The 12,979-nt window shown below is 42.4% G+C and overlaps 1 protein-coding gene across 1 annotated transcript in view; it reads left to right on the plus strand.

Moving 5' to 3' along the window:
* Window positions 1-12,979, plus strand: part of LOC132832641 (zinc finger protein 271-like) — an 88,178-nt gene that overhangs the window by 42,138 nt on the left and 33,061 nt on the right. The window lies entirely within an intron of this gene.

Consider the following 12,979-nt stretch of genomic DNA (forward strand, 5'->3'; position numbering starts at 1 on the left):
GGTCACTGGTACAAGGTCCAGCCCTGAGCCTCAGAAGGGAAAGGGGGAGAGCGCTAATTATAGGAAACTCTATAGTTATAGGGACAGACAGGCGATTCTGTGGACATGGGCGAGAGTCTTGGTTGGTTTGTTGCCTCCTGGTTGCCAGGGTCCGAGACAGAATCCTTAAGGGGGAGGGTGTGCAGCCAGAAGTCATGGTGCACATTGGCACCAACGACATAGATAGGAAGAGGGGTGGGAAGGTCATTCAGGAGCTCAGGGAGTTAGGCTGGAAGCTAAAAGCTAGGACGGACAGAGTCGTCATCTCTGGGTTGTTGTCGGTGCCACGTGACAGTGAGGCAAGGAATAGGGAGAGAGTGCAGTTGAACATGTGGCTGCAAGGATGGTGTAGGAGGGAGGGCTTCAGGTATTTGGGCAATTGGACTGCATTCTGGGGAAGGTGGGACCTGTACAAGCAGGACGGGTTGCACCTGAACCAGAAGGGCGCCAATATCCTGGGAGGTAGGCTTGCTAGCACTCTTTGGGGGGGTTTAAACTAATTTGGCAGGGCGATGGGATCCGGACCTGTAGTCCAGCTGTTTTTCAGGATGTCCAAGAATGTAGGGAGGCTGTGGAGAACGTAGCACTGACAGGGAATACTTGCGGACACAGAGATGGGTTCAAGTGTGTATACTTCAATGCAAGGAGTATCAGAAATAAGGTGGGTGAACTTAAGGCGTGGATCAGTACTTGGGACTACGATGTTGTGGCCATCATGGAAACTTGGATAGAAGAGGGACAGGAATGGTTGTTGGAGGTTCCTGGTTACAGATGTTTAAGTAAGATTAGGGAGGGTGGTTAAAAAAAAGGAGGGGGTGTAGCGTTGCTAATTAGAAATGGTATAATGGCTGCAGAAAGGCAGTTCGAGGGGGATCTGCCTTTGGAGGTAGTATGGGCTGAAGTCAGAAATAGGAAAGGAGCAGTCACCTTGTTGGGTGTTTACTATAGGCCCCCCAATAGCAGCAGAGATGTGGAGAAACAGATTGGGAAACAGATTTTGGAAAGGTGCAGACGCACAGGGTAGTAATCATGGGCGATTTCAACTTCCCAAATATTGATTGGAAGCTGTTTAGATCAAGTAGATTGGACGGGGCGGTGTTTGTGCAGTGTGTCCAGGAAGCTTTTCTAACTCAGTATGTAGATTGTCCGACCATAGGGGAGGCCATATTGGATTTGGTACTCGGTAACGAACTGGGACAAGTGATGGACTTATTAGTGGGTGAGCATTTTGGTGATGGTGACCATAATTCTGTGACTTTCACCTTGGTTATGGAGAGAGATAGGTGCGTGCAACAGGTTAGGTTTTACAACTGTGGGAAGGCAAGACAGGATCTGAGGAGCATAAGTTGGGAGCACAGGCTGTCAGGAAAGGATGTCATTGAAATGTGGAACTTTTTCAAGGAACAGATACGAAGTGTCCTTGATATGTATGTACCTGTCAGACAGGAAAGAGATGGTCGTGTGAGGGAACCTTGGTTGACGAGGGAGGTTGAATGTCTAGTAAAGAGGAAGAAGGAGGCTTACATAAGGTTGAGGAAACAAGGTTCAGACAGAGCGTTGGAGGGATACAGGATAGCCAGGAGGGACCTGAAGAAAGGGATTAGGAGAGCTAAGAGAGGGCATGAAAAATCTTTGGCGGGTAGGATCAAGGATAACCCCAAGGCCTTTTATGCGTATGTGAGAAACATGAGAATGACGAGAACGAGGGTAGGTCAGATCAAGAACAGTAGTGGGAGACTGTGTATTGAGTCGGAAGAGATAGGAGAGGTCTTGAATGAGTACTTTTCTTCAGTATTTACAGATGAGAGGGACCGTATTGTTGAAGAGGAGAGTATGAAACGGACTGGTAAGCTAGAGGAGATACTTGTTAGGAAGGAAGATGTGTTGGGCATTTTGAAAAACTTGAGGATAGACAAGTCCCCCGGGCCTGACGGGATATATCCTAGGATTATGTGGGAAGCAAGAGAGGAAATTGCAGAGCCATTGGCAATGATCTTTTCGTCTTCACTGTCAACGGGGGTGGGACCACGGGACTGGAGAGAGTGGCGAATGTTGTGCCCCTGTTCAAAAAAGGGAATAGGGATAACCCCGGGAATTACAGGCCAGTTAGTCTTACTTCTGTGGTAGGCAAAGTAATGGAAAGGGTACTGAGGGATAGGATTTATGAGTATCTGCAAAGACACTGCTTGATTAGGGACAGCCAGCACGGATTTGTGAGGGATAGGTCTTGCCTTACGTGTCTTATTGAATTCTTTGAGGAGGTGACCAAGCATGTGGATGAGGGTAGAGCAGTGGATGTAGTGTACATGGATTTTAGTAAGGCATTTGATAAGGTTCTCCATGGTAGGCTTATGCGCAAAGGCAGGAGGCATGGGATAGTGGGAAATTTGGCCTGTTGGATATAGAACTGGCTAACCGGTCGAAGTCAGAGAGTGGTGGTAGATGGTAAATATTCAGCCTGGAGCCCAGTTACAAGTGGAGTTCCGCAGGGATCAGTTCTGGGTCCTCTGCTGTTTGTAATTTTTATTAATGACTTGGAAGAGGAAGTCAAACGGTGGATCAGTAAATTTGCAGACGATACGAAGATTGGTAGAGTTGTGGATAGTGAAGGAGGGCTGTTGTCGGCTGCAAAGGGACTTAGATATGATGCAGAGCTGAGCTGGGGAGTGGCAGATGGAGTTCAACCCTGTCAAGTGTGAGGTTGTCCATTTTGGAAGGACAAATAACACGGAATACAAGGTTAACGGTAGGGTTCTTAATAAGGTGGAGGAACAGAGGGATCTTGGGGTCTATGTTCATAGCTCTTTGAAAGTTGCCACTCAGGTGGATAGAGCTTGTAAGAAGGCCTATGGTGTGTTAGCGTTCATTAGCAGAGGGATAGAATTCAAGAATCGTGAAGTGATGTTGCAGCTGTACAGGACCTTGATAAAGCCACATTTGGAGTACTATGTGCAGTTCTGGTCACCTCACTTTAGGAAAGATGTGAAAGCTTTGGAGAGGGTGCAGAGGAGATTTACCAGGATGTTGCCTGGAATGGAGAATAGGTCGTACGAGGATAGGTTGAGAGTGCTAGGCCTTTTCTCATTGGAACGGTGAAGGATGAGGGGTAACTTGATAGAGGATTATAAGATGATCAGGGAATAGATAGAGTAGACAGTCAGAGACTTTTTCCCCGGGTACAACAGAGTGTTACAAGAGGACATAAATTTAAGGTGAAGGTTGGAAGGTATGGAGGGGGATGTCAGGGGTAGGTTCTTTACCCAGAGAGTGGTGGGGACATGGAATGCGCTGCCTGTGGGAGTGGCGGAGTCAGAATCATTGGTGACCTTTAAGCGGCAATTGGATAGGTACGTGGATGCTTAAGCTAGGACAAATGTTCGGCACAACATCGTGGACCGAAGGGCCTGTTCTGTGCTGTATTGTTCCATGTTCTAAATTTTGTGTTTTAGGATTGAGCCCTCCACTATCACCTGATGAAGGAGTGGTGCTCCAAAAGCTAGTGTGCTTCCAATTAAACCTGTTGGACTATAATCTGGTGTTGTGTGATTTTTAACTTTGTACATCCCAGTCCAACACCGGCATCTCCAAATCAGGGTCAATTGCAATCTGTAAGAGATAGAAATTAGGAAAAGAGAAATCCTCAGGTTGTAAGGGAAAGGTCGATCTCATTAAAGGTAATAAAAATAGTTTACCACAGTATAAAAAGGAAAACCCATGAAGGGGAAAGAGAAGTTAAAAAGCTCAGATGTTTTCATTGCAAAAATGTAGGCTACATGAAGTCACAGCATTGAAAAAGCAATGGGAAGATCAATGTGGGAAAACAGAATAAGCCAATGAATTTTGTTAAAGTGGGAAGGAAATTACAGTGGAGGCTAAAAAAGCTGCACTAGAATGTACAACCTGGTCAGAGGTTGTTGAGAAGGAAGGGTCCGATCTTCTTAAACCACTTACTTGTGAGGGTAAGATTTACTCACATAGGCCATGAGCAGCAGGTAAAGAAATTTATCATTTTAAGACATACAGAAGCAAGTCAATCTTCGATGGTGAGAGACGAGGAGATTGGTACTTCAGGAGGTAAGGAGTATTGCCAGACAAGGTGGTAATTTGTGGAATTCACGGTGAGAAGAGTCGTGTTCCATTGTGTAAAGTGAGATGGAGAGTCCGGTGAAAAGTGGTGAAGTTGTAGGAGTATTAGAGAAATTCTCTGTTGCGGAGATCCTTGGGAATAAAATAGCTGCATCACAGGCAGGAGTGATTTACCCACCTACTGTGGTTGAAGAGCCAGTTGAAAATCAGACAACAGGAAATATATTCTGGGATTTTTCCTGACTGTGTGTGATTACAATGTTGCAAAGCCACAGGTTGAAACAGGAGGAGAAATCAAAAGTAAAGATAAGAAAGATGAAGTTCAATTATCAGAAACTGTTTGATCAAATGGTTGAGAAAAAAAAATATGACTAGGCGGAGGACAAAGTGGATATTTTTAGTTCAGATGGATTTGTTGAATTACAACTTAAAGATGAAATAGTAAAGCAGTTGAATCAAAAAACATACACAGAAGCAGAATCTGAATGTATCCCAGAATGTGACATTTTAAAAATGAAGTCTTAAAGAGGAAATGGAGACCATAATGTATTTAGGCAAATGAAAAATGGGCCGAAGTTCATCAGGTTGTATTACCAGTGGGTAATAGAAAGGAATTGTTGCAGACAGCACATGAAGTGCTGGTAAGAGGTTATTTGGGAGTAAGGAGAACTCAAGCCAATTTTTTTTTAAATTACACTGGATTGGCATAGAGGTGTTGTTGAATATTGCCAGACATACCATACATGTCAGGTAATAGGCAGTGATAAAACCAGCACCCCTCAGCCTCTTCCAGCATTTGAGGAACATTTTACAAGACTCTTAGTTGATTGCAGAGGACCCCTCCCTGAAACAAAAAGTGAAAATAATATTTGTTGATTATAGTGGGTGTGTCTACTAGTTTTCCAGAGGCCATTCTATTACGCATATCATAGGTAAAGGATTATAGAGGAGTTACTCAATTTTTTTTACCAGATACAGACTACCAACAGAAATAACCCAGATCAAAGGTCAAACTTTACAGCAAAATTATTCAAGGAAATAATGCATAGTTTAGGAATAAAACAGTTTAAATTAATTGTGTACCAGCCAGAATCACAAGGAGCATTTGATGGGTGGTATCAGGCTTTAAAGACCATGCTGTAGTCAAGACTAAAAAAGGATTGGGATAAAGGAATTCCATTTGTACTTTTTGCAATTAGGGTTATATTTCATGACTTAACTAAATTGAATTCACTTGAATTAGTTTTCAGACTTGAGTTGAGAGAGAATCAATGAAATTAATTAAGGAAAAATTGGTAAGTCATTGTCCATAATGCAAATCCAGTCAAATATTCCTAACCTCATATTCTATGCCTTGGCTAATAATGTATAGTATCCAATACATTTTAATCACCACCTTATCTACTTGCTCTGCAATTTTCATGAATCTGTGGATATGTATATCAAGGATCCTACCATTCATTGTGAAACCTCTTGGCTTGTTGATGTTCCCCATGTGCATTACCTCACACCTCTTTTATTAACATGTAAAAATCATTTACCACTGTTCCACACACCTGACCAATACACAACTATTCTTCTGTAGTTTATGTATATCTGCCTCACAAGTTACCGTACCATCAATTTTCACATCATTCATGAACTACTTGATCATGCACCCCCCCCACCCCCATATTTGAGTCCAAATCATTAATGTGCATCCCAACAAACAAATTCCACTGTGTGAATGGATGTAGCCCTAATGAATACATGATATCAGTCTTCATGTTGGGAAAGGATGATGCAAGTATAAGCAACAGTGTAAATGACTGAAATATCAGAACAAATTAACTTAGAGACTGAACAGATATACCTGTAGGTTTAGCAGTCTCAAACGTGTAAATTCCTAGGCCAAGAAAAGATGTATTTCGAGCATTGAGGGAAGCAAAATTCATGGTTGCTACAGCAACGGCTCTTTTCTTCATCAAGTTTGCTAGCCAAGCTGTCAGGTCCTCATTTTGTTAAATTAGTGCTGATAAATCTCCCTACAACCCTTCCTTCACATGCACTGACAGTAATTTTCATGGCCATAGGTGACGTACAAGACTTGATGACTGAAACATTTATCCTAATATTAATAACGGGAGGAATGAATGTTAGGGAATTACAGGAAAATCAGTCTAACCTGAATTATGGGGAAGTTAATAGAAAAAACTGAGGGACGAATATATTTGCACTTGGAGAGACAGGTATTAATCAGGAATAGTCAGCAAGGAATTGTTAAGGGAAGATTGTGTTTTATAAATCTGATCGATTCTGTTAAGGAGCTAACCAGGAATAGTGATAAGGGTAATGTGTTTGATGTAGTCTGTAATAAGGTGTTTGATTAGGGCAGATTGGTCAACTGATTAAGAGCCCAAGAATATATGGAAAAGTGACATTGTCATGAAGCACGCCAGACCCCTCGAAACGGACCCTAACTTTACTAGTTGTTTTAAGCAGGTGTAGAGCGGATATTCCAGGAGTGATGCAGCTGGCCCAACCAGTTATGACCGAATGAAACGCAAACAAAAGAGAACAGAATATAGAATAAATTAATCTATCTGAAACCCAATATACTATCCCAATTTAATAATATTGTTCCAAAGTCTATCAAAAGTCTCCATAAACATCCCTGTGCAGAAAACGGAAAAATCAAATACAGGTTCTTACTGGAGAGATGGGGCAGAGAGATTTAGCATGGAACACCTTCTTTTATGCAGCTGTTTCTTTGACCAGCAGCCTCAAAACTGACTGACTTGCTGAAACCAAACAAAACCAGAGAAAAGTTGAGCTGGGAGAACTGGCCACTCCCCTTTCATTGTACAAGTGTTTTTTTTTCTAAACTTAAAAGCCTTTTGCTTAGGATTTTCCCTAATCCTTCCCATCAAGGCTTTTTCGTGCCCCTCCTAACTCTCCTCAGACCATTTTTGAGTTCTTTCCTAGTGCTGAAAGCTAACTAAAAAATCCTTAATCTGTGAGAACTTGACCACACCCACTCAAGCTGCTTCTATTGTTCTAACCTTTAAAAAAACACTTAAGGCCTCAACAAGTTGTTTATTTTTTCATAGACTGCTCATCGCATGTCTCCCAGTCTCTTCTAAAAGAGACCAAGACGAAACATACCTCTTAAAGCCACAGCATTGTCACAATCCCAATCTCTCTCTTGACCTTCAAAGTTCTCCAGTCTTGGTCACACTCTTTGTCTTTATGGAAACTTATTTGCCATGCACACTCACTCTATCCTTCTTGAGCTTCCCACAGATCTGTCACAGTTTTATCTGCAAGTGGCTGCTCCAAGTTATATTTTATCTTAGTCTTTCACCAGTTTATGACTTGTATTCATAGTACGTCCTTTTCCTTTCTATAACTATCCTGAACCTAATTGAGTTATGGTCACTAAAGCAGCACGTTACTTCACTCAATCTAGTCTACTGTATTCGCTGCTCACAATGTGGTCTCTATATGTTGAGGAAACAAAGCGCAGACCAGGTGACTGTTTTGCTGAGCACCTAAGTTCTGTCCTCAAAACGAACCATGGACTTCCAGTTACTTACCTGTTTAACACACCACCGTGTTCTCTGGCCAACATCTCTGTCTCAGGCTTGCTGCAGTGCTGCAGCAATGTTCAGCTCAAGCTAGCAGAACAGCACCTTATTTTTCACTTGAGAACCTGACAGCTTTCTGGACTTAATATCAAGTTCAACAACTTAAGGGCTTGAGCACCTTTCCCCATGTTTCCCCTAACCCCACATACCAGGCTTTATTACCCAGGCTGCTAACACACATTACACATTGTCAGCCACTAGCTGTTCTCATTAACAGCTATTCATTCCTCCAAACTGACATTTAATCACTTCTTTGCCTGTCCAACTGTTTTTCTGTTTCTTTGGTGTCTGTCTCGACCTATTGTTTGCACTATCCCCTTACCCCATCCTCTGTATAAAAACCTTTTCCTAGCTGCCATCAGTTCTGAACAAGGGTCACTAGACCCAAAACATGACCTCTGATTTCTCTCCATGGATCCTGCCAGACTTGCCGAGACTTTCCAGCATTTTCTGTTTTTGTTCCAGTTAATGTTTGGCATTTGAAATCCTGACTATACTTCTGTTTTTACACATGGGACATGTGCATCACTGGCTGTCCATCATTTATTGCCCATCCCTAGTTGCTCTTGGGGCGGTGATGCTGATCTGATCTTTTGAACTGTTGCAGTCCATGTGCTGTTTGTTGACCAACAATGCTGCTAGGGAGGGAATTCCAGGATTTTGACCCAGCAACAGTGGAGGAACGGTGATATATTTCCAAGCCAGGATAGTGTCCTGGAGTCAGACCTACAGCTGCAAAAGTGCCTGTCTACTCCCTTCTCTGAACTCACACTATTATTGCTCTTTCACACTTCTCCCTCACAGCCCCTCACCTGAGCAGCTGGACTACCCATAATGCCTTGGACTTGGCTCTAGCTGGCCTCCACAGTGGAAACATCACTCTCACCATTTTCCAAGGCAGAAATACAACCTGCAAGTGAGGTACATCTGGGGGATTCCTTCACTACCTGCCTGATCCCCTTCTTCCATCTAGCAGCCACCCATTCCCTCTCTGTTTGCACGAGCTTGTTTCCAAGCTAACCACATCCTGAAATGTGCTATCCATAAACCTCTTAGCCTATGAATATACTGTAGGGCCCTCCAGCTATGAGTCAAACTCCAAATCTCTGAGCTTGAATTTCTCCAGCCTGTTCATCCAGACTGCCAGGAGCATCTCGGATTTCCACATAGTGCAGGATGTGCAAATCATTGGTCTGAGCTTCCCAGACATAGCTCAGTACACATTATATGGATCTTTGCTTTTATTTTATCCTAATTTTTCTTGAGTGTGGACTAGAAAAATCTTAGTCTTGTTTATGTCGGACAAACAACTGGAACTCTTTAACTCGATCAAGATTTTACTTCAAAATGTTGAGGGGAGCACATATTTTCTTGGTCAGAAGTGAGCTTTGTTATTTGTAGTTGATACATATATTTTTAGAAAACTGATGATCTTTATATTGTAGTGATACTTGTAATGTCCATTTACCCTTGGGGTATAGCCCATCTGAACCAACTGTACGTTTTAACTTTGTTCTTCAATTATTGAGTTTTGTCAGATACACCCCATACCAAGTGCTACTCACCCCATACCAAGCTTGAATTGATTCAGGTATTATAAGCTTTGTCATATCTGGTTCAGATGGAGGGATAGAGTCATACAGGATAGAAATAGACCCTTTGGTCTAACTCATCCATGTTGACCACATTTCCCAAATTAAACTAATCCCATTTGCCTGCATTTGGCCCATTTCCCTCTAAATCTTTCCTATTCATATACCTATCCAAATGCCTTTTAAAGATTGTCACTGTACCTGTACCTGCCTTAGTTAGGTCTCTTATTTCTCCTTGGAATGCCTGCATTGTTTTGTCAAAAGAAAACATTTTACGTTCTAATCTTAGAATCTCAGAAGTCAGGAATTTCTTCCAATGATGATTGATGTACTGTATTGAAACCTTTGCTCAGACTAATTTTTATTGTTTGAAAATGTTTCAGATTTTCACACATCTTTTGGAACTATCCCAACATTCTTGTGATAAAGTTGGACAAACAAACATACTTGTTAGGAGCAGAAATTAGCTATTTGGCTCCTTGAACCATTACATCATGGCTAATTTGCTCATGTTATAAGCTCCATGTTCCCAGTTAACCTTATAACCAATAATGTTTTATTCTCTTGCCTATCAAGAATTGGTCTATCTCTGCCTTAACAACATTCAACGACCCCGCCTGTACTGTCTTGTGGCATAGGGGATCCAAAGTCGCACAAGACTTTGGAACGAAGTGTTGAAAGGTTTTACCTCACTCTTGAAAGATTGACCACAAATTTTAAGTGTTCCCTAGTTCTGTACTCACCAACAAGAGTAAACAATCTTCCCAACTTATCAAACTGTTCAGGGTCTTATACACTACAACCGAGTCTCCTCCCACTTTTCAATACCACTGTGTAAGCAAGCTCTACATATCCAACCTATCCTCATAAGACAACCTGTCCATTCCATGGATCAATCTAGCAGACCTACTTAGAACTGTCTCTAATGTATTTGCATAATTCCTTGAAGGAAGAGACCAAAACTGCCCATATTGTTCTATATATGGTCTTGCCAATGCCCTGTATAACTGGAGCACAATAACATTCTTACTTTTGTGTTCAATTTCTCTTGTAATACAGGATATCATTCCAATAACCATCTTAATTACCTGCTGTCCCTGCATACTAATGTTTTTATGACTCATTCACTCGAACACCTAGATCCGTCAGCACCTTGAAATTCTGCAATTATAGAGAGGCATGGAGTCATAAAGCATGGAAGCAGATGCTTTGATCCAACTAGTCCACGCCGGCCAGACATCCCAATCTGACCTAGCCTTTTTGCCAGGTATTTTTTAAAATGTTGTAATTGTACCTGCTTCCACCACTTCCTCTGGCAGCTCGTTCCATGCATGCATATGAAAAAGTTACCCCTCAGGTCCTTTTTGAATTTTTCCCTTCTGCCCTTAAACCTATATCCTCAAGATCTAGACTCCCTCACTCTATGAAAAAGACCTTGACTATTCACCCTATTCATCCTGTCATCATTTTATAAACCTCTATAAGGTCAGCCCTCAACCTCCTATACTCCAGGTGAAAAAGCCCCAGTCTACTCAGCCGCTCCCTATAACCCAAGCCCTCCAGTCATGGCAACGTCTTTGTAAATCTTTTCTGCACCCCTCTCAAGTTCAACAGCATCCTTTTTATCGAAGGCCGACCAGAAGTGTATGCGGTGTTCCAAGACTGGCCTCACCAGTGTCCACTGTAGATTCTTTTGCCACTCACTTTAGCTTCTGGTTCAAAATCCTCCACCCTGTTCACACCCATCATGATTTTGATTACTATTATCAAATCTTCTCTCAACCTTCTCTTCACTTAAGAGATCAGGGCCCGAATAAGCCAGTGTTTCCTTTTTTAATGGTTGTCCCTCCCTCCCAGATGAGTTAGTTGGCTGGCACCACAGGCTTGAGGGTCTGAAAGGCCTACTCCTTGTTTCTTATGTTAAGAGATCGGCGCACAAAGGCCTCTGATTTTTAACATGACCTTGCTGAGTGGAAATGGCGAGGTGCAGAAACACAACTTGTCTTATCCTCCTTTAGATTCTGTTGTCCACTGATGAGGGATTTCTCCTCTGAACAGTGACAACTAAAGCATCACGGACAGGACTAAGAGAGGGGCAACTGTGGGGTCTACATTGGGTTAGGGGTAGTGTGCAAATGACCTCCTGTAGATCTGTGGACCTCAAGGTCTTCTTTATCCCATTATATATGGTAGAGATTCCCCCTTCTGTATTTCACTATGGACATCACATCACAGTGTAGATGTTGGGAGGTTGTTTTCCCCTCCTGGCTGGGGAATCTAGAGAATGGTCTCAGACTAAAGGGCAATTCCTTGAGACTGAAATCCCTCATCAAAAATGCCACTCCCCCTCCTCTCTTGCCTCCATTTCTATCCTTCCTATAGCATTTGTATCCAGGAACGTAAAGCTGCCAGTCCAGTCCATCCCTGAGCAATGTTCCTTTAATTGCTGTGATATTCCAGTCCCATGTTCCTAAGCATGCCCTGAGTTCATCAGCCTTCCCTGTTACGCCTTTTCCTTGTTGTTCTTAGCTTGTCTGACAAGCTGGTGTCTTTCCACTATTGTTTCACTCCAAGGATACCTTTAGGATTACTTCATTATTATTCCTGCGAATAATGATTTCCACCTTATGTCATCCCTTGGACCTGATCTGGTTTGAGCCAGCCCAAGCCAGTGGCTGGAGCTCAGGTCACTTCAGTTCACAAGATTGCTGTTTTTTATGTGCAAGCAACCCCTGGCTTGAACCAAAGCTGTAATGAGGTTAGGAGCTGAGTAGGTCTGGGCATCAGTGAACCAGATATTGCTGAGCAAGTGTTGCTTGACTGTACTGTTGACCATACCTTCCAATGCTTTACTGATGATCAATAGTAGACTAATGGGGTGGTACTTGGCTGGGTTGGATTTGACCTGCTTTTAATGTAGAGGACAAACCTGGGCAATTTTCCACATTGTTCGGTCATGCCAGTATTTTTCCTGTATTAAAAAAGTTTGGCTAGCGGTGTTAAATCCTTTTTTCTTGAGATCCATACACACTTGATGTAACTGCAATAAGCCAACTTCTGTGAACAACAATCAAATTTTATTAAGCAAATACAGTACAAACTGTGGAGAAACTCTTAACACTCTTTGCCATGCTTGCAAAGCATGTCGAGAAGTCTATCTGAGCAAAGGAAACAATTCTTCCTTTACATAAAATCTTTACATCACAGTCATTAATGCCCACGAGACAATCCCCCAGCCATTTCCTCACAGTCACATGTCACTCAAGAAAACCCCCAGCCACTCCCTCACAGTCACATGTCACTCAAGAGACAATGCACAGGCCACTCAAGACCACATCATCTCCAGAAACAATGTCATGCAAATCATCGCTTAATGGCCAGATCTGCTGTGAATTGTATTTTTTTGTAACTATAGATAGTAGTCAAATTCCAACCGTAATGTTCTTATTGATTTCTGAACAGGAGATGATGACAATGTAAATGGCTCTGAATGGCAAGGAAATAGTCATTTAAATGGCTCTGAATAATGGGAGATGATAATGTAAATCTCTTACAATCTACCTGTAAGTCAGAGGCATCCCACCCTAGCCTTGGGACATCCAATTTCCTGCAGGCCAGCAGAGCAAATTAACTCTT

Source organism: Hemiscyllium ocellatum, chromosome 35 (genome assembly GCF_020745735.1).
Source record: "Hemiscyllium ocellatum isolate sHemOce1 chromosome 35, sHemOce1.pat.X.cur, whole genome shotgun sequence".
Taxonomy (NCBI): Eukaryota; Metazoa; Chordata; class Chondrichthyes; order Orectolobiformes; family Hemiscylliidae; genus Hemiscyllium; species Hemiscyllium ocellatum.